General features: G+C 37.2%; 1 non-coding gene across 1 annotated transcript; it reads right to left on the reverse strand.

Moving 5' to 3' along the window:
- Positions 1 to 18,688: 18,688 nt before the first annotated feature.
- On the reverse strand, positions 18,689 to 18,796 carry LOC122305918. Its single transcript, XR_006241350.1, has one exon. It is a non-coding gene; the product is annotated as a small nucleolar RNA R71 (small nucleolar RNA).
- Between the last annotated feature and the right edge of the window lie 5,932 nt (positions 18,797 to 24,728).

The raw sequence follows: 24,728 nt of genomic DNA on the forward strand, positions 1-24,728 counted from the left end.
CTCGTTGTCACGTCTCAGTCTAATTGACCTCATCGAGATAATCCTCCATTGGTGATCCTGACACATGGTCTACCATTCAGGAGGAATGGTAGTTGGTAAGTGAGATTTGACTACAAATCTCATAAAGTTAACAACCAACTTAAACCAATAGTTTACAGATGCATGCATGATAGTAAAAAGACACGAATGTTGACGTGAGCATGAGTGAAAGTGACATGACTTGCCAAATAACATGACATGTTATGACATAACCTGGAAATTGACATCAACTAAACCTACATAAAACAAACATGACGTGAATTGAAATTGAACATGAACTCAACTGACTTGAAGAAAACATGATGTGGACTGAAACTAAATTGAACTTGAAATTGAACATGAACTAAACGTGAAACTGACCATGAATTGAAAATACTTGACATGAACTAAACTAACATGAACGTGAAATGTCCTAACAATCAAAATAATTTTGCCAATTGTTTGGTCAGAAATAGGTGAACAATCAGAATGATAGAATGATTATGCCATGAGTATTTTAACGAAGATACCCTCACAATCAAAATACTTACGCCTAGAGTACCTAGTAATAGCATAAATGAAAATACTTTGACAATTAGAATGATTATGGCATGAAAATTTTAGCAAGGATACAGTAACAATCACAATAATTACGCCAGAAGTACCTAATAATAGCTTAAATGAAAATATTCTAACAATCAAAATGATTACGTCATGAGCATTTTAGTGGAGATACCCTAATAATCAAAATGATTACACAAGGAGTACCTAGTATTAACTTCAATGAAAATACTTTGACAATCAAAATAATTACACCAAGAGTAGCTAATAATAACTTAAATGAAAATACTCTGACAAATCAGAATGATTACGCCTTGAGTATTTTAGTAGAGGAACTCTAACAATTAGAATAATTACACCAGAAGTCCCTTACGTGAATTATCAATGGAGATACTCGAACAATCATAATGATTACGTAACGAGTATTAATGGAGATACTCTAACAATCATGTTGGGAGAATATTTCTTTACGGACTCCTATGACTCATGATATCATGTAATGTGACGTGAAATGCTCGTATGACTGATGACATGGCATGTAATAGATAAACTTGTATTGGAAAATAAATCATAGCATGGCATTACATGGCGTGTAACAAATAAGTAGAATATAAATAAGTTATAAATAAGTTAGACACTAGTATAATATAATAACATGTAATAGTATAGTATAATAACATGTAATTAGGCACTATAATGTAAGTCTAGTGATTGAGCTAGAATATTGCACATTTTTACTATTTAAAACCAATGTATTTTAAATTCATCATGACATTATTATTGGTTTTAAATGGAAAAATGGTTAATAAGAATAAATGCAAGTTATGATTTAAATTGATTAATAGCATGAGTTTATGCTTAATTTTATAACTTGAGATATAATTGGATAATGTTTATTCATATGCATATTTTATTTAGAAAGCTTAGTATGAGATAAATTTTGTGTGTGATCCATATGTTAATTTTTTTTTGTCATTAACGCATGCATGACTCAAAACAATGAATTTTGGCTTGTAGGTCCTATACACATGGCATGGAAAGATATATTGAATTGTTGACCACCTCTTGAAGAGTGCCATATGCGCTTCATCCCACCAACTCAACTCAAGTCACTCTCATCAATCATCCACTCGGCAACCTCTCACCAAGAACCAGCCCTACTCCTTTTTCTTTAAACAATTCGGCATTTGAATTTTCTGGAGGTGTGAATGCAAGAGATAACTAGTGAACATGAAGACATGTGGGGCTGGAAAAGAAATAAAAAGTATAAAAAGAGACACCAGCCGAAATGAATGAGGGAAGAAATAGACGCCACATTGAGAGAGAAGTAGGGGAAGAAATAAGTAGGGAAAGAGGGCTGAAGTACCACTCAATTTCGGCATTCTTTGTCTGAAATCTTTAAGTTTTTGTTCAGCAATTTTTTTGTTGCAATGCTTTGTTGTTTTAGAATTTTTATTAAGTGTATTAATATGTGTTCTAGAATTGCATTTCATTAAGTGTAATACCTTAATTTTCATTAAGTTACTAGTTTGTTTCATCCAATAAAAGAAATCGTTTTAGAAGTTTTTAATTAAGTATGCTATTTTGTTTCAATAAGAATTGCTTTAGAAGTTCTCATTAATTGTGTAACCTTAATTTATTGCAAGAAAGATTTGGTTATAAGCTTTTGTTTTTATTTTTATTTTGCCTGAAATATCATATATGAGAAATTGTTCCTTTTCGTTTCGAATTTCAATCGAATCGTGAAAGGACGTTTTCGTTTAGATTTTTCGGTCTATATTTTATTTAAATTCAGTTTAAAGTTTATAGAATACTTTTGAGTTTCTGTTTACTTATTTCATGTTATTTATTTTTCTTACTTCATTTAATTTTTCATAGTGATTACAATTGTTATATGTTATTTTGAGAATTCGTAATTTAATTCTAGAATCTTAGTTTTGGGCTCTTTTTAATTTTTCCGTTCATGTTTTGTTAATTACTTTCTAATTTAGTTTAATGCTTAATTTAGTTTTGTTAATCTCTGAATTTAATCTGTTAGTCATTTACATTCCAATCCGACAATCAAACATCTAAAAATATGAATCTAGTCCATGACTAGTAACCTCTTCCATCCATTGTACATATCATCTTCTTGTTTTCTCTTTGTGAAGTTTTTCACATTTTTCAACAAGTTTAATTTTAAGCAACTTTCCCTGATGAGACGATCTAGGAATTTATTCCTAATTATTACACGACATCCCCCTGCACTTGGGATAGCATTAGTGCTACTCATTTTTGAGTGAGTCATCTAGTATAGAAATAAGTTAGACACTAATTAGAAATAAGTCTAATATAATAAGTTATATATACATAACACTATAGTATAATAACATGTAATTAGGCATTGAAATAATATGTAATACTATAGTATGATAAAATGTAATTAGACACCATAGTATAAGTCTAATATAAAAATAAGTTAGATAATTAGTATAGAAGTAAATTAGTAGTGAATGATTTAGTTTTAGTTTTTTACTTTTTGAAAAAATTAAAATTTGAAAGCCGACGAAAAATTCTTTTTTTTTTTTTTTTTTAAAAAAAACGGGTCAAATATGAAAGCCTAAAAAAAGTCCAAATTTGACTCCACTTAAGCAGGTCGGAGGTGGACTCGGATCAAAGCCTACACAAATCGGATTCGGATTTAGGGGAATCCTCAAGTTTTTGTCTTAAGCGAACCTAAGCATGCACAAAACCACATTTCACTAAGATGAAAACTATTAATCCACAAAAATAACTTCCTAACATATAGAGCAAAGTCCTAAGATCAACATAGGTGAATATTAAGACCATAGGATCATGCTTCACATACTTAAAATAGAAATTGTTTTTACACCTCCAATATCCAACTTTGTCATATCATGCAAATCTCTTAGTAAAAGCTCTTAATATGCAAAAAATTTAAATCCAACTTGCATGTTAATATGTTAACTCTAAACCATAAAAGGATAGGACCAAGATCTTGCTAGAAACCTCATAAAAAAAAAAAATTAAAAACTCACACAAAATCCAGATTGTAGCCAAATATGACCTTTGCATTCTTAAACAAACTTTTCACTAATCAAATCTACATTAAAAATTACAAAAAATACACCAATGGAAATTGGACTCAAAGAGGAACAACTTATAGGAGGTGGTTTTATGAGAATACACTTACAAAGACTTTGAAAAAATCGAGCAATAACAGCTAAGAAAGCTGCCTGAAGACTCTTTCTCAGGTTCTCTCTAGAAAAAGGATTGTGAATGTAGATTTTGAAGTGTGGGAGGCAAGGAAGGACTTATAAAAGACGTAGGGCTGACATGGGTGGCTAAATGATTTCTTGGTGGGAGGCTTGCTGTGATAATTAATAAGAAATGCATCCTAAAATGTAACTAGTAGTATATAATAATCACAGCGGAATGAGGGTGATTAGTTATAACTCGTGCCAAAATGAACTAAAACATCCCAATAGCATTAATAACCATCATAAGTTCAAACTTGAGGATAACATTTCCTTAATATGAAATATTTAATACAAGTTCCATGGTTAGATCAACTCTTTCATACACTCTAAAGTATGAAGAGTCAATACTTATGAGCATCAAAATTATATCTAGCCTTTGCTCAAGGTCCAGCTCCTCTTCAACCATCTGTATCCAACAGTCCTTCCTATTCTTCATCTATTGGTCCTGTCACAACTTCTATCATTCAGGGGGAATGATAAAGCCACAAGGGTGAGATTACTTGAAATCTTAGTAAGTTAAACAATCAACTTGCATAGAGATAAGATATGCATGATTAATGATAAACATGAGATGCATGCAATGGTATGCAAAAAAAAAACCCGTATTTGTCTCCCATCCAAGTTCCTCAACATTTTTAGAAAAATTTTGATGCACTTTCTCTTTCACAGAACTTTTCACTTTCTCATTCCAAAAACATGACATTTCGAAAGAGAACTTTTCATACCCCATGGCTTTAAAAAATATAACATTACATCGTCATTAAAGCCATCATTAACATATGTATGGTAGCAACATGTTCGCCATATGCACCGTAAGCACCTACCGATGACTGTAGCACAACTCATGTTGACACCCATCAACATGTCTTTATTTGCAAACATCGTTCTTAATGCATTGGTATTATAACATTTTATTATCATAACATATGCACCCATCAACATTAGGTACCATATACAACTTTGCTCTGGCATTCTTTAAAAAGAATCCGTTTGGAACCCATTGATTATTTTTTGTCAACTCAGGGGTTACCACTTCATTTTTACTCACTCTAGAGTGGACAGAGGAGTTCCACTAGGATAATTTCCCATCCTAGTCTTTGGGGTCATGACAAAATTCATTTTCATGTTATGCTTAAAAAATGTATTTCATGACATGTGCATATGTAGAAAACTTTCATGTGAAAATGACCTTTATATGCAATATGCTTAAAATGGTGAAAATTTCACATATCATGTAAGCAAGTAATCAAATACTCAATGTATCATATAACATTTCATGCTAAAATGGCATTTATAATATGAATGTGGTGTTTACACATGAATCATAAATAAATTATTTAAGAGTAAATTATAAGCTAACTTACAAACTTTCTGAGTTTAGAGAATCGAAATGTTTGTAATCAAAGTTTTCTATAAGCGATAGGCATGAGTCTTGAAAGGATGGAGTAAAGTGCATGGACGACATCGGGAAAATGTTGAGTAATGAAGGGGTAACCTGTCAGAAGGAAACTGATCTACATTGCTTTATGTGTTTTTGGCGAAAAGAGAAACTCTAGTACAAAATCGACGTGAGAATACTACTCTAGGAAGAGAGCAGGAAGCTGAGAACCCACCCATGGAAGGAGGACAAGCGATAGCAGAAGCTATTCGCCAAATGACTGAAGTGATGCAGACTCAAATGGAGCAAGAGCAGCATGCTAGAAAAGGACCACCCAGAAGAGAACAAGGATGTTCTTACGAGAAATTCTTGGTGTATAAATACCCAAATTTCATGGGAACAGAAGGACCAATGAAGGCTAATAAGTGGTTCTTGGACTTGAAAAGGACTTTCAATATGAGTGGATGCATGGTTGAGCAGAGAGTCTAGTTCATGGGATATGCTTCAGAGTGAAGCTAGAATATGGTGGGATACTAATCAACAACTGTTGCCTCGTGAGCTGGGGAATTTGACTACACCTACTTGGGATCATTTCTTTCCGGAAATAGCAAAGCAGCAGAAAGCTTTGGAGTTTGCAAACTTGACACAAGGAAATATGACGGTTGATCTATATACAGCTCACTTTATGGAATTCGGGAGGTTTGCACCTCACCTAATTAGCACAGAACAGATGCAAGCTAGAAAATTTCAGGGTAGGTTGCGACCCCGTATTCGACATAAAGTGGCCTATTTACGGATTGAAAAATTTCCAAGAACGGGTCAATGTGGCTTTGATAGCAGAAGCAAAGCAACAAAGACTAATTGTGCAAGCTCAGGCGGATAGAAATAGGGATTTCTTTACTCACCAGGAGGTAGTGCAGGAAAGCGAAAGGCTCCTATGACCCTGAATAGAGGAAAAGGTGTAGCAGCCGGGAAAATAGTGCCTGTCACTCCACCACCATATTGACGATGTGTGAGAAGGCATAGTGGAGAATGCTGTTTAGCTTTAGGAGCATGCTTAAGATATGGCCAGTGTGACGCCCCCAATTTTTTGTTTGAGATCAGATGGACATCTGAAGTGTCGAGACATGCAACACAAGATTACATGCCCCCGTTCATGACATATAGGATGCAATGTTCCTAACATGCATCTAGCATTATGCAATATTCGTAGCGGATAAATTTTTTTTTGAATATTATGCACCAAACTTATAACATCATAAATAATTAAAGCATAATCCATGCATACTTAACAAAATAAATCTCCACGACTACAATACGGGTCTCAGAAGACTGTAATCTCAAAACATGGGAGATTAGACTCTATATTTATAGTACCAAAATACACTACTAAGCCAGTTCATCGAGTAACTCGCGTAACTTGACTAACAATGTTAGAATACTGTCCAAAAAAAAAACTATAGAAGCTGAAAGCTCCGCATTGCATCTGCGGTGTCTAGTCAACCTCCTCCAGCCTATTGGTCTCTGTTCCCTGTTCTGAACCTGACACATCGCCTACCATTCAGGGGGAATAATAGTTGGGACTACAATGGTGAGATTTTATTACAAATCTTAGCAAGTTAACAGGAAACTTTCACATAGGTAAATGATGCATGCATAGAAATAAAGATATGAATGCACCACCAAAGTCAAAAGTAAATATAACATAACTTGACATAACATGGTATAAAATAATAACCATAATATGACTTGACATAACATGGCATGAGCTGACATAATTGAATTGAAATAGAAACTTAGCTTGACGTGACATGAACTTAAATCATAACATGGACGTGAACTTGAAACATAACATAGACGTGAACTTGAAGCTTGACATGAACGTAAACTTGAACATAACGTAACGTGAACCATTACTAGAACATGAAATACATGAACTTGGAATCTTATTCAATCGAATTAATTAATAAAGTGACCATATGGGTGCTACAGGGGTCCCGTTGAGCCGTGTGTCCCTGCTGATTACTGCATCACTACACAGGTATCTACACCAGCTATGAGTGCATTAAGACGTACTCCATAGTTGTTGTGGCCCCAAGTATTCTACGTGTCACAATTGCTGTGTCTCACGTAGTGTATGCTCTACAGTTGTTGCGGCCCCATGAATTGTTTGTGCCACACTTGTTGTGAATACATTTTAAAATAAAATATGGCTCCATCGGCGTTAGTGCCTGGCGCGCTCCGGCAACCAGCTAGTTAGGCCCCATTCGCAACCTATTGACTGTACTTCGTCAACCGAGGAAATTTCATACCTATTTAGACACTCCAGCGTGAACAAAGGAGTTCCACTAGAATATTACCCCATCCTAGTACTTAGGGTCATGATTGACATGAATAACTTATCATGACTATTCTCGAGATACACAAACTGTATTCGAGATCAAACGCGACATGAATACGAAAGGACAGAAGTCCTGACGTAGCGTCACCTGACATGAACGTAAGATGACAGACATGACGTACTTTGAGACATTAACATAACAAACAACATTTCATAACATGGTACAGCATGTAACAGACAATAGTTCATAACGTGCCATAACATGTGATAGAATATATTCTGTAACAAATAAGTATTTCATGACAGAATAATTCATGTAACAGATAAACATGTGATGACATGGCATGGCATGACATATATAACAACATACAAACATAAACTATAGTTTTCCTTATCCATTACACATACACAAAAAAACTGATAGCAAGTTAAGAGTTAACTTACCTCGTTTGTTGCGTTCAAAAAACATAAAGTGCGAAATACGAGGAATTGTAAGAGGATATTATAAAAGTTAACAATTTAATTACTAACAATTAAAAATGTGTAAAAGAGACAACTTAGAGTAAAATTACCATTTTACCCTCTCCATGCGAAAAAATGACCACTTTACCCCCAACTTAAGGATTTCACATCCTAATTCCAAAAGTTTTTAAAATTTACATTTTTCATGTAAATTTTGTCCTAAACTCAAATATCAAGTCAGAAAAATTTAAAACAAATCACAACTATGAAAAACACACTATGGCCAAAACATCCATAGGTCATTTTTCTTGATTTTTGTTGCAATTCCTTCCAACTTCAAAATCATGCTTAGCCCAAAATTTTGCAACAAGGATCTTCCTATCCTAATTTTAAAACCATACTTAAAACATCCATTTAGAAAAAGTTAATAATCAACACCAAATTTTTGTAAAAAGATCCAAACACTTGAGTCACAAGTTTTGACTTTAAATCAAAATGTCTCCAAGAATTCCAAAAAAAAATCAAATCTTACTTCTAACATATTAATAACATCATCCTAAGATAAACCATGCTTTAAATAATCAAAATAAAGTCACCAAAGTCACAAAATAACACTTGGAGTTTTTGGTTTTACACTTAGCCAAAAATAGAAACATTTTCCTCAACTAGCTTTGATAAATCTCTTGATTAATGGCTTAAGAAGGTGAGATATTTGAAATAAAGCAACCATAAAACTTAAAATCACATGGCTAAAATCCAATAAAACATGGATCTAACCCAAAAACATCAAATCTTAGGCCTAACCAAAATTCTCTTGTATAGAAAAATCATATCTTTGAAAATAATGCTAAATATCTTCAAAATAACATCCTAACAAGAAAATAAGAGACTTAGGATGATCATATAAAAATATCAAAGCCATTAGAGTAAGATCAAACCATGAAATATTCAAACTGTCTCCAAATAAAAACTGTTTTTCCACTTCCAGTTTTCAAGTTTCTAGATCTAAGAAAATCTATCATCAAAAGCTTTATTCATGCAACAAAAATTCAATGAAAACTATTAAAAACATGCTAACCACACTCCATAAAAGTTCCGTTACCAAAATATGTCTATTAGCTTGGTCAAAAATTTCAAAACATAACATATTCTCCAGTTTCATGCCCAAAATGACCTTTCCGTGGTTAAAAATACTTTCAACCAACAAAATGACCATGGAAGAATACGAATAATATATCTATGGAAACTAGACTCAAATAAGAACAATGTTTATGAAGGAGTGATCGTGTGAAAATACTTACAAAGGGTCAAAAAGCTCCACGCAAAAAGACCCAGAAATCTGCTCTAGAGAGCTCTTTTGGGTTTCTCTCTAAGAACTAGATGAAGAAGTGATGAAAGGGAAGGAAGTATGTCTTGCATGACTCAAGGATTCTGTAGGGGCAAGATATGGACCTGAATGACCTTGATTGGAGGTAGCTATGTGACATAAAGTGGAGAATAGTGAGGGGCAAAGGACAGCCTGCAGATTCTATGAGGTATGGAGGTTGATGGGGGTGAGTTTCTCCATCTCATCAAGGCACTATTGGGTGCAGCCAAGGGCAGTGAATGGTATGCCATGTGGGGGAGGAAACTTCTTCAAGAAGCCTTGCCAACGTGGCCAAATTCTTGGGCCTTGGTGTGCCTCAACTAAGTGGGCTTCAATTTGGGGTTTAAAGAGGGTTTGGTTAGGGTTTGAGATGCTATCAAGCCCAAATCCAATTTTTCTTGGCCCAAAAAAATTTCCAACATTTAAAAGGTTGGATAATGATATTATAACAAGAATTTGAGAAATTAATAGCATGTGGAAGTGATTTAATCAAGTGATTAAACACAATGCTAGAAATTGGATCAAAGAGGGTTTGAAGGCCAACTTTAGGGTTTGGGGAGACTGTTTAGGGTTTCGGTTTCAACCAAGCTTTTGGAGTTTCAATTGGATTCCAACCATTTAGGGTTTCACTAGCGTTGAAACCCTCTTTGATCTAGCTCAATTTAGTTGATCAGATGAAAAAAAAGTTTTGCTAGGTGGCATGATCTCACACCTTGATTTCCTTCACAAATCCATCTAATAGTTCCTCTTTGTGCCAAATGTCTAATACTATTTACTATGCATGACTAAGATCTTACCAAGTGTCCAAATAAAACTTTTCTAACCTAATTTGGACATTCCACACTGTGATTTTGAGAACATTGCACTTAGTACGCTTATCGAGATTACTATTCACTCCACAAAAATGCGTAATAAACTTAGTGCTGAAAAATTCTAAATATTCATATTAACCTACAGTGAAAATAGTTTACCAAAATTCAACTTTGAATTGTCCCTAAAAAAAATTGACAGTTTCGAATAGTCGTTTCGTCCGAAATTATGAAAATGGATTATTGCACCATAAAATTATAAATAATCAATTGAGTCTAGTGGCACAGATCATAACGTATTCTGACACTTCTAACTACCTCAAACAATTAAAATTGCATTTCTGGTACCATAGTTAGTGATAACACTAACTATGTTGACAGACTAAAACCTATGCGATTAGTCGATTCGTGAAAACTTACAGAGTTTTCACAAGGTTCCTAAAGTCTATAGAAATTTCACCATTGAATTTCTAGCAGGCTGTTACATCCTCCCCTGCAAAAAAAAAAAAAAAAAAAAAAAAGATTTCATCCTTGAAATCAAAGCAAGTACAAATATAAAACATGCTCAATAGAAGATGTTGCTTACGAAAACTACGGTCCATCACTGGACGTATCGTCACTTGTCGTATCCAGTGGAGGTGCATCAATGTCCAACGGCACAAAGTGTTGGGGTAAGTAGTAAAACACATCGTCTTCTAAATCATATACCAAATTTTCAAAATGACCTAGGTCAAGGGGCTGCACGACCTCCCCATCGCTGCTGTCTGGCTCCTGACCATCATCCAACAAACGTCCACAATGAGTTGATGACATGGATGAGCCTGACATAGCGGGCTCAACATCCGCAGCTGTAGCACGCTCCTATGCTAGACTCTGCTCCATCCCATGCCATCCTAACCTTGAAACTATCTCGGTCTAACGACGTGGTTGGGTGCAACGGAGGGTAACGCTCCTCATGAGGTAAAGCTCTCCACTCATAACCCACTCCATTACTATTAATGTCAAGGATGTGAGTGCGATGGTGCTCTTGGCATTCCATCTTATGCCAATAAGCGGCTAACTCCCTATTTAGCTCAGCTAGTCGTCCTCTACAACGCTCTTCTCTCATCTCACGCACTCGCTGTGCGGAAAGGGTTGATTTACAGGTTGTCTTACGCTTTCGAGCCATGGAATTGCAAAAAGAACATAATCAAAATGGAGAATATTCTATAGTATACACACTAAGAATGGCCCACAAAACTCTGAAATGGAAACATATACTTTATTGATATCCAAACAATGAAGTACCACATCTGATATAGTAGTCCCATACAAAGTGAAGCACAAAATATCGACTGAGCCGAAAACAAAACAAAACAAGATTGGCTTACGTAGCAAATAACTGGGGATACTTGGCTCGCATATCAACTTCCTTCTCCCAAGTCGCCATTTGAATAGTATGGTTTTGCTAAAGTACTTTGACCAATGGAATCTTGCGGTTCTGTAACTCTTTTTCCTTCCAGTCAATGATCTGTACCAACTTCTCTATGAAGGTCAGGTTGGATTGTAAAGGTACACTAACGGGATCCACCACTATTGGTATTTGGTTCCCAAAACTCTTCTTCAATGAGGACACATGGAATACATTGTGGATCCCATGGAACTAACTCAGTTGGCAACTCCAAACGGTATGCAACTACTCCCACTTTCTCCACTATTTCATAGGGTCCCACATATCTTGGACTTAATTTTCCCTTCACTCTAAAACGGCTTACTCCTCTCATAGGTTATACCTTCACATAGACCCAATCTCCAACTTCGAATTCTATACTCCTCCTTTGATTATCATCGTAACTCTTCTGTCAGGTCTGTGCAGTTTTCATCGTTTCTCTATTCATTAGGACTTTATCCTTTATCTCCTACAGGACTTCAGGCCCAAACACTTTGCTCTCTCCTACTTCGTCCCAATACAACAACGATCTACACTTTTGGCCATACAAGGCTTCAAACGGTGCCATCTGAATGGAGGCCTGAAAACTGTTATTGTAAGCAAATTCTACCAAAGGTAGTTGCTTCTCTCAATTCCCCTCACTCTCCAAAACACAGGCTCTTAGCATATCTTTCAAAGTCTAGATCGTCCTTTCTGTTTGCCCATTTGTTTGTAGATGGTAGGCACTACTGAACTTCACACTAGTTCCCATCGAATCCTGCAAACTTTGCCAGAATCATGATGTGAAATGAGGGTCTCTATCGGACACAATCATCTTAGGCACTCCATGCAATCTAACAATCTCTACTATATAAATTTTTGTCTGTCTCTCTAGAGAATCTGTATTCTTGATGGGTATAAAGTGAGCATTTTTCGTCAGACGGTCAACTATCACCCAAATAGTATTAGTTCCTATTGAGGTTCTTGGAAAACCCACTACAAAATCCATCGAGATATCCTCCCATTTCCATTCTGGGATTGGCAATGGTTGCAATTCACCTGTCAGCTTCTGGTGTTTCGCTTTAACTAAATACAGAACACTTGTTCACAAATTCTACTACGTCCTTCTTCATTCCTTCCCACTAGAAATGCTGCTTCAGATCCTGGTACATCTTTGTACTACCGGAATGAGTAGTGTAAGTTTGTTATGAGCTTCCTTCATCACCTTTCCTTTTAATTCTTGGTCTGCTGGGATGACCCTTCGATTCTTGTAATACAAAGTCCCATCCTCCCTGATGCTAAAGTCCTTCGGTCCTTCCGACTTGTCAATTTTCCTGATGACTTATGCAAGCTTACTATCTTTCTTCTGACGGTCTTTCAGTTCTTTCCAATCCAATGGAAATAACTCCTAAACGGCGGTCAAAACGACTTCTTGACTATGGTTCTCAATCAACATTTTTCTCATACTGCATAAGAGGGAATTTACTTCTGACGACAGGTATACGAATCCTCCGATCTGCTCTTGCAACTCAAAGAATCAGCTACCACATTGGCCTTTTCGGGATGGTACTTGATGTCACACTAATAGTCACTGATTAAGTCCAACCATCTCCTTTGTCTCATATTAAGGTTCTTCTGCTCAAACAGATACTTGAAGCTTTTGTGATCTGTGAAAACTTCACACTTTTCACCATACAAGTAGTGTCTCCAAATCTTAAGGGCAAAAACCACTACAGCTAATTCCAAATCGTGTGTAGGATAATTCTGTTCATGATCCTTCAGTTGTTTGAAGCATAAGCAACTACTTTCCCTTCTTGCATCAACACACATCTGAGTCCTGCTTTAGATGCATCACTATACACTACAAAAGGCTTATGAGGCTTTGGCAGTGTAAGTACTAGTGTGGTCGTAAGTCTTTTCTTCAACTCAAGAAAACTTGCCTCACACTTATCGTTCCAAACGAACTTCACGTTCTTCTTAGTCAATGTAGTGAGTGGTCCAGACAAACTAGAGGATCCTTCTACAAACCTCCTATAATAACCAGCCAGTCCTAAGAAACTTCTAATCTCATGCACATTGTTCAGTCTCTGCCAACTCATTATGGCTTCAATCTTGCTCGGGTCCACTACTACTCCTCTACTAGAGATCACATGACCTAAAAACTTCACTTCATCAAGCTAGAACTTGCACTTGCTAAGTTTGGCCTATAGCTTTTGGTCCTTAAGTATAGTCAAAGCCATAACTAGATGATTTATGTGCTCCTCCTCGCTCTTTGAGTAGATTAGGATGTCATTAATGAATACGACAACAAAACTATCTAGTTAGGGTCTGAATATTATGTTCATCATGTCCATGAATGCAGCTGGAGCATTGGTTAACCCAAAAGGCATTACCAAAAACTCGTAGTGGCCGTACCTTATCCTAAAGGCAGTTTTTGGCACATCCTGTTCCTTAACTTTTAGCTGATGATAACTGGATCGCAGGTCGATCTTCAAAAACATTGTTGCTGCTTGTAGTTGATCCAAAAAATCGTCGATTCTGGGTAACAGATACTTATTCTTGATCGTTACCTTGTTAAGTTCGTTGTAGTTTGTGTTGTGGCGCCCCCAAATCCCCACGCACAGACACAGGGAAATCGAGACGTCCGGATGATGACATCACGGGTCACCACCCTATCGACGAGTGTCAAGTGTGTGTATAAGCAACAAATGTGCACGAGAAACACGCAGCGGATAGCAAAACCATATAACTAAGTACTAGAATTTTTCTTGTTTAATATAAAGCTATTCAAATCTTACATAATAAAATATTACAAACCATAAATATTTTTCAAAGCCCAAATACAAAGCATAACCCAACTTAGAACTCCAGCAGAGCCGCATCCTCGGGCTCAGTCTCCTCCTCCTCCTCGAACTCTGCACCAAAATCTACGGAACCAAAGATGGTGTCGCAGTTAAGTAAAATCCAAACACCACTAGATAAAAACATATAAAATTCAAACAACATGCATGAAAGAAAAACCAATGCACATGTCCTGTAAAACCATATTTTTCCACGCACGCCAAAAACCCATTTGGCCCGAAAACATGTTGCTTAAAACCAAGCCTCACCATTATCCCAGATAATGGCCCAAACCACCATTTTCCCTGAAAATGGATCAAAAGCCTCAAAACCAAATCTCGCCATTTTCCCAGAAAAAGGCCCGTATCCGAAAACCATAAAAACGATCCAATTATGCATGCACCATGATCTCCCCTAGGGATCATCCGCACACCCTGGCTTTGTGTCACACCATAGGTAATGACTACGCGTGTGACACCTAAACTAGTGATGCCCAGACTCGCGCCCAGCGCGTACCTGGCCAGGCCATCCTCTAGTCCCCGCCACTCTAGGGACCACAGAGTCGATATGACAGCGTTACCATATCGTGCGATCCAGTCGTCGCCCTGCGACAACCCAGGGGATCTCACTCAGTATTATCCACTCCCGAGTGACCAGAGGAGCTCTATCGAGATAATAACCCATCCCGGCTTGGACTCGTGAGACCCACGCACCCGAAATCCATTTACGCCAACAAAACATGATTTTCTCACTTAAAATAAAAATGCACATGTATGCAATATGTAACGCACGCCTCATGGCACAAATAACCAATCAATCACAAACAACCAAAACCAAGCATTCCATCCTCAATCCATCCGACTCCCGAGCTCCTTGGATTCAGTCCGGAATCAACCAACCAACAGCAATATTTATTGTAAGAGAAAAATACATTTAAATCTAAAAGTAGAGTTTGGAAAATACTTACAGCGCTATACGGTATTTTTCAAAAGCTCGCGGCGTTGCAAACGGCGGAAGAAAAGCAACGTAACAGTGTTATTTACACTGTGGCCGTGGGTAATAAATTACCTACTTTCGAATGGGGACAAACCAAAGCTTGGTATTGATAGGGAATGGCCTAGGGATACTTATGAAACTAAGGGAAGTGGAGTTTGGCCGTGGGTGGCGGAGAAAATGGCGGTTGAAGGGCTTAAAGGCCCAAATCAGAAACTAGCTCATGGGAGCTGCTCCGGCGGCGGATCGAGGCCAAAAATGGATGGGTTAGGACAGCAAGGAGTACTTGATGAAGTGGTAAAGAGGTGGTGGCCGGAGGTGGAGCGAAATCAGCAAATCGGGGCTAAAACCGTGCGGCTTGATGGTGACTTTTCGGCTAAACGGCCGGGGGATGAAAGTTGGTGGGGTGGTTCACCGAAGGGAGGGGAAGATTTTGGTGGTGGTGGTGTGGGCCACATCGCCGGTGAGCGGCGGGTCTGGGTGGCTGGACGGACGCGCAAGGGAGAGGAGAGAGAGAAAGAAATCGCACCGGGGGGTCGACGCACGGGAAAGAAGGAAGGAAAAAAAAGAAAGAAAAAGAAAGAAAAAGAGAAGAAAGAGAAAGGAAAAAGAGAAAAGAAAAGATAGAGGAAAGAAATGAGATCCAGTCCTCACCTCTAGAGTCCAAAAACAGATCCGCCGGAAACAATATTAAAAACCATAAAACGACTAAATAAATTAAACACAACATCAAATAAATTAAAACCAATTTTAAATACAATAATTTAAAATAAATAAACCAATATATTAATTAAATTAAAAACAACCATTCAGTGAAAATACAAGTAAAAGCGGGTCATCACATCCTCCCCCCTTAAAAAACAAATTTCGTCCTCGAAATTTGCAAGATCAAATACTAACTTGAAACAAGCCACATAATTCCACATAAAACCACCTGTGACCAAGATTAAGAAACGTACCGTCACTACTCAAACAAGTAGGGGTACTGCTCCCTCATGTCCTCTACTCACTCCCAAGAGAAATCTTGAACTAATAGATCTTCCCATGCCACCTTAACCAAAGGTATCGTCTTGGACCTCAACTGTTGCTCCTTCCAATCCATGATCTGTGACGGAACAACCTCATAAGTAAGGTCCGGTTGGAACTGAATACTCTCTGGGTCGACAAAGCGCGGCTCTTGTTGTCCAAAGCTCTTCTTCAAGGATGATACGTGGAAGACATCATGAATATCTGATGAGTGTGCGAAAGTGCACTCTATATACCCTATTATTGGACTAAAATGCTAAAATGTGAATAGAAATCATATGAATTAATGTGTATTCTTAAATTGAATTTCTATTTACGTTGGGATACTCCTAAGCAGTTTTTTTATGTCTAATTTCAGAGTTTATAAAAGAGCAAGTCAAGCCCAGCCAAATTCAAAGGAGGACATTCATGGGGTTTGAGAGCAATTTGGAAGAAAAGAAAAAGAAAAAAATCACAAAATGAAACCACAAGAAGTCCAAGTCCGAAATTCACTAGGAGACAGTCTGGACATAATTTAGTCTTTTGACTGTATCTTTTTACTCATATATCGGATTGATGTGATTCTTGATGCATTGGAAAGCTATCTTAAAGGGCTATAACTTTGTATCTAATAAGGATTTCCAAATTCAAACTACTAAAGGTTGTACGTGGCTGTCAAGATAAGTCCTAAAATTTAGGTGATTTTTTTTATGCGGAAATCAAGAGGACATTAGGGTTTCTTTCTTACCCTATATAAGCATATCATTAGCACGAAATGGGGAGGAGGAAGAGGCACAAGAGGTAGATCTGAAGAGAGGAGAAAATCACTTCCATGGCCACCGTTCGCTTCAGTTTTCTCTGGAGATTTTTGTTGTCCATTATATTTATGGGTAACTAAATTCTCAAGTAGGGTTAGGGATGAACTTGCACATTAGATGGTATTTCTAATTTATTCTTAATTCATGTATTTGATTTTTAATTGCTAAAACTCTTTTGTTTTATCATTCTCAATTCATCGTTGATGTTTTCTTCTCCGAATAATCATAGAATTTATTGTGTTTATGGATTCAGTCATGCTTTTTCTATTGAATGGATTAGTTCTTTGATTATGTTTGGATCAATTATTTATCTATGTTGATTTAGTTTTTTGCTGCAATATCGCTTCCTGAGTATATTGTCGTCATTGGATTTTATCAATAGGGGTAGTAATTCACGTTTTTTAAAAGTGGCGAATGTTTTTTTCAAAGGGTTATATTTGATTTAAGTCTGGTTTATAAATCTATACCTTCCGATTAGGAATTGCGGGAATTGAGTTCCTAATTGAGTTATCCAATGAATTAAGAATAATTAAAATACCAGATTTGTGCAAGGGATTCCCGACGCTCTACTGTTTGTTAAATTTGAGTACTTTTTCTGTTAATCACTTTGCTTCACTTGAATTTACATTTAAAATTAATCTTTGTTCTCTATTACTTATTTAATATTTTTTCTTTAGTTTCTTTGTTCCTCTTGCTATTCTTTTAATTTGTCTCCTTGTGGAATCGACACCCCAAAGCTGTGCTACAACTACCGCGTTATTCTTTGGGCGTAATCAAATTTTGGCGCCGTTGCCGGGGAGACGGTAGAAGAATTGTGAGATAATTTTTCTTTTCAATAGTTTGTAAAGGCGGTAACTTCGTTCCCTATTTTAGCTTGCTGCATTTTTTTTTCTTTTTCTTTTTGCAGTTTTTTTTAGTGCTGCGTTTTTCTCTACCTTGCATGCACAGGTATAGAGACGCCTTGGGTCGGTTTGCTTGTAGACCTGTGTTAGAGTCAGAGTTTAATTTTTCTGATCATTTGTTTGATAATTCTTCTAATTTTGAGAAAATGAGTGAACATGAAAATCAACCCACTAGGACCCTTTAGGATTACCTCCACCCTACACGCACAGCCACACCATCATGTATCATGTTTCCAGCTAATATTCGCCAATTGGATTTTAAAACAGGGATGATACAGTTACTCCCTACTTTTCATGGCTTGGAAAATGAAAATCCATATGTGCATATTAGGGAGTTTGAGGAAGTAGTTGCGACTTTTCATAGTCAAAATGCAACTGATGACATTGTGAGACTTAAGTTCTTTCCTTTCTCTTTGAAGGATAGAGCTAAGAGTTGGCTATACTCTTTGAGACCACGATCTATTGGGTCATGGAATGAGATGACTCAGGTCTTTTTTAATAAATACTTTCCCCAACATAAGACCAATGCTTTAAAAAGACAAATCTCCACCTTTGTACAAAAGGACAGTGAGACTTTGTATCAGTCTTGTGAGAGATTTAAGGAGCTATTGAGTATGTGTCCTCACCATGGGTATGAGAATTGGCACTTAGTGAGCTATTTTTATGAGGGACTTACACCTAGAGAGCGTCAATTTGTGGAGATGATGTGTAATGGTGAGTTCTTACAGAAAGATCCTGATGAAGCCATAGAATACCTCAATGAGCTTGCTGAAAAAGCTCACACTTGGACTGGACCTAGTGCTACTGAGAGCACAAATAGGTCACGACCTGCAGGAAACCTAAATGGTGGTGGAATTTACCATCTCAGGGAAGAAGATAACCTAAAAGCTAAGGTTGAGATGCTCACTATAGAGCTAGAGGCGTTGAAGACTAAGGACTTAAAGCCAACACACGTGGCTAATCATGCAGAGTCTTTTGGACCATGTTTTGTGTGTGGTGGGGTAGATCACCTTACCCAAGAGTGTCCCACATTGGCTGAGATGAGAGGAATATATGAGGAACAATGTAATGCCTTAGGTATGTACAAGAAGCCTTTTACACATTTCTCTGACACCTATAATCCGGGGTGGCGTAATCACCCCAATTTTAGCTGGAAGTCTGAAAACCAGCCACCTGCACAACCCCCTAGATCATATCCTACACCATATCATGCACCTTCATCTTCTAAGAGCCCCTTAGAAGATACTTTACATGCTTTTATTGAGGTACAAGGTAAGACTAACCAAAAGTTTGAATCTTTGATTACGCAGGTTGTTGAAGAAAATAAGGAGATAAAAAGCCAAGTGTCCAAATTGATGTGCTCCTTGAGTATGAATGAGCGAGGTAAGTTTCCTTCTCAAGCTCAATCCGTACCCCATGGTCAACACATGGCACAAGAGAATTTGAAGGATGCGAATGCCATTATGACACGAAGTGGTAAGTCATTACACATCCCAACAACGAACAAATCAGAAGATGTGGAAGAGGATCAAAGCAATAGTGGTGCCGACCTGCCCAAAGAAGCCGAGGTAATAAAGAGCCCAATTAAGGTACCATTTCCTCAAGCTTTAAAACTGAATAAGCGAACTTTGGATCCTAACAATGAAATCTTGGAGAATCTCAAGCAGGTAAAAATTAACCTCCCTCTTTTGCATGTTATTAAACAAGTTTCTACTTACGCAAAAGTTTTTAAAGATTTGTGTATAGTCAAGAGGAAGCACCATGTTAAGAAGACAACATTTCTGACAGAGCAATTTAGTGCTCTAATTGAGCAGTGGATTCCTCCCAAGTACAAGGATCCTGGTTGCCCAACCATTGCATGTAGCATTGGAAATCATGAGTTTGGGCAAGCTTTGCTAGATTTAGGAGCTAGCGTGAATCTAATGCCATATTCTATTTAATTGCAGCTGGGGTTGAGAGAAATCAAACCAACCACTGTGGTATTACAATTGGCTGACCGTTCAGTCAAAGTACCCCAGGGTGTGGTAGAGGATGTTCTAATTCAAATTGATAAATTTTATTATCCTGTTGATTTGTTAATCCTTGACACTAGCTCTGTTGTTGATACTACTTCTAAAATTCCTGTGATTTTAGGTAGGCCTTTCCTTGCCACTGCTAATGCTCTTATTAATTGCAGGAATGGGCTCATGAAGCTTTCTTTTGGAAACATGACTCTCGAGGTGAATATCTTCCATATTGCAAGACAGCCAGAAGATGATGACGAGAGCCACCAGACATACATGATTGACTCACTCATAGAAAAGGGAGTTTCTATAGCTCATGATTTTGACCCCTTTGAGTATTTTCTTGGTAATTCTGAGTTTGATTCTATCAGTAATCCATTTGATGTAGTTGATATTTGTGCTATCTTTGATAGAACTCAGGATTATGGCACTCGGGCCTGGCAACCGAAGTTTGAGGAGTTGCCTGAGAGAGAGGAAAAGCAAATTTCTTCAAGTGTGGAAGTACCCAAAGTTGAACTGAAACCTCTGCCTAAGGGTTTAAAGCATGTTTTCCTTGGTCCAAGTGATACTTTTCCTGTTATTATCTCATCTGAATTGTCTGAGTCTCAAGATGAGAAATTAATTCGGATCCTAAGTGAGCATAAGTCAGCCTTAGGTTGGAGCATTGCTGATATAAAAGGTGTTAGTCCCCTGGTCTGTTCTCATAAAATTAATTTGGAGGAAGGAACTAGCCCTCGTAGAGACCCCCAGCGTAGGCTTAATCCTACTATGAAAGAAGTGATGAAAAATGAAGTGTTGAAATTATTAGATCCAGGAATCATATATCCTATTGCTGATAGTAAATGGGTAAGTCCTACACAGGTTGTTCCTAAGAAATCAAGTGTTACTGTGGTGAAGAATGACCTGGGAGAGCTAGTCCCTACAAAACTTGTGACTGGGTGGCGGATGTGCATTGATTATAGAAAATTGAATGCTGCCACCCAGAAAGACCATTTTCCTCTCCCTTTTATTGATCAAATTCTTGAGCGTGTGGCTGGTCATCCTTTCTATTGTTTCTTGGATGGTTATTCTGGTTATTATCAAATTGAAATTGCATTAGAAGACCAGGATAAAACCACTTTCACTTGTCCTTTCGGTACTTATGTTTTTCGTAGAATGCCATTTGGATTGTGTAATGCACTTGCTACTTTTCAACGTTGCATGATGAGCATTTTTAGTGACATGGTTGAAAATTGCATGGAAGTTTTTATGGATGACTTGACTGTTTTTGGATCTACTTTTGATGCATGCTTATTGAATTTAGAGAGGGTGTTGACTCGCTGTGAGGAGATGGAATTGGTTTTGAATTGGAAAAAATGCCACTTTATGGTACCTTCAGGTATTGTGTTAGGGCATATTATTTCTTCTAGGGGGATAGAGGTAGATCAATCTAAGATTGAATTAATCTCTAAGTTGCCTACACCTAGGACAGTAAAAGACGTGAGATCCTTTCTTGGTCATGCGGGCTTTTATAGGAGGTTCATACAGAATTTTTCCACCATATCTAGACCATTATGTGACCTCCTAGCTAAAGATGCCCCATTTGAGTGGACACAAGATTGTCAAGAGGCCTTTAAAACGCTAATTGGCAAGCTTACCTCAGCACCCATAATGCAGCCACCTGATTGGACTTTACCTTTTGAGATTATGTGTGATGCAAGTGATTTTGCTGTAGGTGCTGTACTTGGACAGCGAAGGGAGGGAAAGCCTTTTGTCATTTACTATGCTAGTAGAACTCTAAATAGTGCTCAGATGAATTACTCTACCACTGAAAAAGAGTTGCTAGCTGTAGTGTTTGTTTTGGATAAGTTTCGTGCTTACGTGATTGGTTCTCCTATTATTATTTTTACGGATCATGCAGCCCTTAAGTACCTTCTTACAAAGAAGGATGCTAAGGCACGATTAATACGATGGATTTTACTTTTGCAGGAATTTGACATCACCATCAAAGACAAGAAAAGAGTGGAGAACGTAGTGGCTGACCATCTCTCGAGGCTCACATTTGAGGACACCTCTGACCACCTGCCAATTAGGGATGATTTTCCCGATGAGCATTTACTATCTATTACTTCTCTACCATGGTTTGCTCATATTGTGAATTATTTGGCTGCAGGTGAGATACCGGTGGATTGGAGTGCTCAGGACAAGAGGAAGTTCATAACTGAGGTACGTAATTTCTATTGGGATGATCCTTTTCTTTTCAAACACTGCCCTGACCAAATTTTAAGGCGTTGCATCCCTGATGAAGAGATTGCTAGCGTCTTGGAATTTTGTCACTCTCAAGCTTGTGGGGGCCACTTTTCAATGAAGAAAACCGCTGCAAAAATTCTGCAGTGTGGATTTTATTGGCCCACCATATTTAAGGATGCAAACATCTATTGTCGCTCATGTGAAAAGTGTCAAAAGTTAGGAGTTATATCCCGTCGTAATATGATGCCCTTAAACCCAATTTTAGTGGTTGAAATTTTTGATTGTTGGGGCATTGATTTTATGGGACCGTTTCCTCCTTCTTTTGGATATCAATATATTATTGTGGCAGTAGATTATGTGTCAAAATGGGTAGAGGCAGCAGCTTGCAGGAGCAATGATAATAGGACGGTAATCAAATTTCTCAAAGAGAATGTGTTATCTCGATTTGGTACAACACGTGCTATCATTAGTGATCGGGGTACACATTTTTGCAACCGTTCTTTTGAGGCTTTGATGAAAAAATATGGGTGGTACATAAGATCTCTACTGCCTACCACCCCCAGACAAGTGGACAGGTAGAACTTGCAAACAGGGAAATTAAGCAACTTTTAGAAAAAACGGTCAATCCAGATCGCAAAGATTAGTCTTTAAGACTAGTTGATGCGCTTTGGGCCTATCGTACAGCTTTCAAAACTCCCTTATGTATGTCACCTTATAGGCTTGTTTTTGGGAAGCCTTGCCACTTACCTGTGGAGCTCGAGCATCGAGCTTATTGGGCCATCAAGCATTTCAATTTTGATATGGGAGAAGCAAGTAAGCTTAGAAAATTTCAGTTAACCGAGTTAGAGGAGTTGAGAAATGATGCTTATGAGAGCTCTAGAATCTATAAGGCTAAAATGAAAGCGTTTCATGATAAAAATATTTTGAGAAAAATGTTTAAGCTTAATGATCGAGTGTTTTTATATGATTCTAGACTCCATAAACACCCAGGAAAACTTCGGTCTAGGTGGACTGGCCCCTTTTTAGTAAGGAATGTTTTTGTAAATGGGGCGGTAGAAATAGAAGATCCTAAGGATGGTCGGATCTTTAAAGTAAATGGTCAACGCCTTAAAATATTAATTGATAGGCAAGTTCCGGAGGTGGAAGACATTCCACTTGTGGATCCAGTCTATCAACCTTGACCACACCACCAAGGTATGTGTTTCTTTATTTAGTTTGTTTTGCTTTGTTTTATTTTTGTTTTTTATTATTTTCTTTCTTTTCCTTTTTGTTTGCTGTTGTTTTCTTTGTTTTTGATTGCAGGATAGTTTCATTTCGTCATTTCAGATTACCATCTTTGGTGTTTAGGGAGCTACTCACATCACTCATCAGGTGTATTCTACCATTTTCAGTTTTTAAAATGCTTGTTGGAACTCTGTGGCATATTTTCATGTGTCAATTTTTTTTAATTTGCATCACATGTGTACTCATTCTCATTCATAGCCATCTTCGTGAATTCACCAAACCCACCAGATCATTTTTTGCTGAAACATTCACAGAATCCTTAATGCACTTATCCAAGTTTTGTGGTAAGATGGTGGTTTGACACATGTAGCTAGAGAACTCTTTTGCTTAAGTTTTCATGTGAGTTTAGAGAGGATTGAAAGCATACAAATGCAGTAAATTGTGATAAGCGTTCATTGATCTGTTGAATTGGGCACTTCTTTTGAGAATATCATTACGGTTTGTAGTACAATGGTGGATATACTTGGGATATGACGAAGGTCAACTTAGGATTAACGTTTGAGCCTTTCAAGTTATCCTTTCCATCATAGACCCCTAATAGCCAACTTTGAGCCAATAAAACACTTGTAGCTTTTTCTTTTCATATGCCCATATCATCCATGCCTCTCCACATTGGAGTATAACCTATACACAGATTTTCTTACCCTTTTTACTTCCAAGTGTATACTAGGTGTGGAATTTGTATTTTCTTTCTTTAATTTTATCATTTTCAATTAAAAAAAAAAGAAGAAGAAAATGATGAAAAAAAAGAGAAGAGTACAAGTTGCAAAGTGTTCAATTGAGTGAGCTCCAAAAAAAAAAAAAAAGAAGTTGGTAGAGATGGAAAGAATACAAAAGTGGCATGTGTTTGTCCATCAAATTGTTGAAAAAAAAAAAAGAGGAAGAAGAAGGAAAAGCATTATTATTTGATGATCTGAAAAGTTGGAGAGTATATCAAGTGAGAAGTGTGGTCTATTGAGATATTTAATAAAATTCCCTTTGTATGTACTTGGAAGTTTTTGAATCCCTTTCATCCTTTTTTTTTATATAACCCCAAAACCAAGCCACATT

This window comes from Carya illinoinensis, chromosome 3 (assembly GCF_018687715.1).
Source record: "Carya illinoinensis cultivar Pawnee chromosome 3, C.illinoinensisPawnee_v1, whole genome shotgun sequence".
Lineage (NCBI taxonomy): Eukaryota > Viridiplantae > Streptophyta > Magnoliopsida > Fagales > Juglandaceae > Carya > Carya illinoinensis.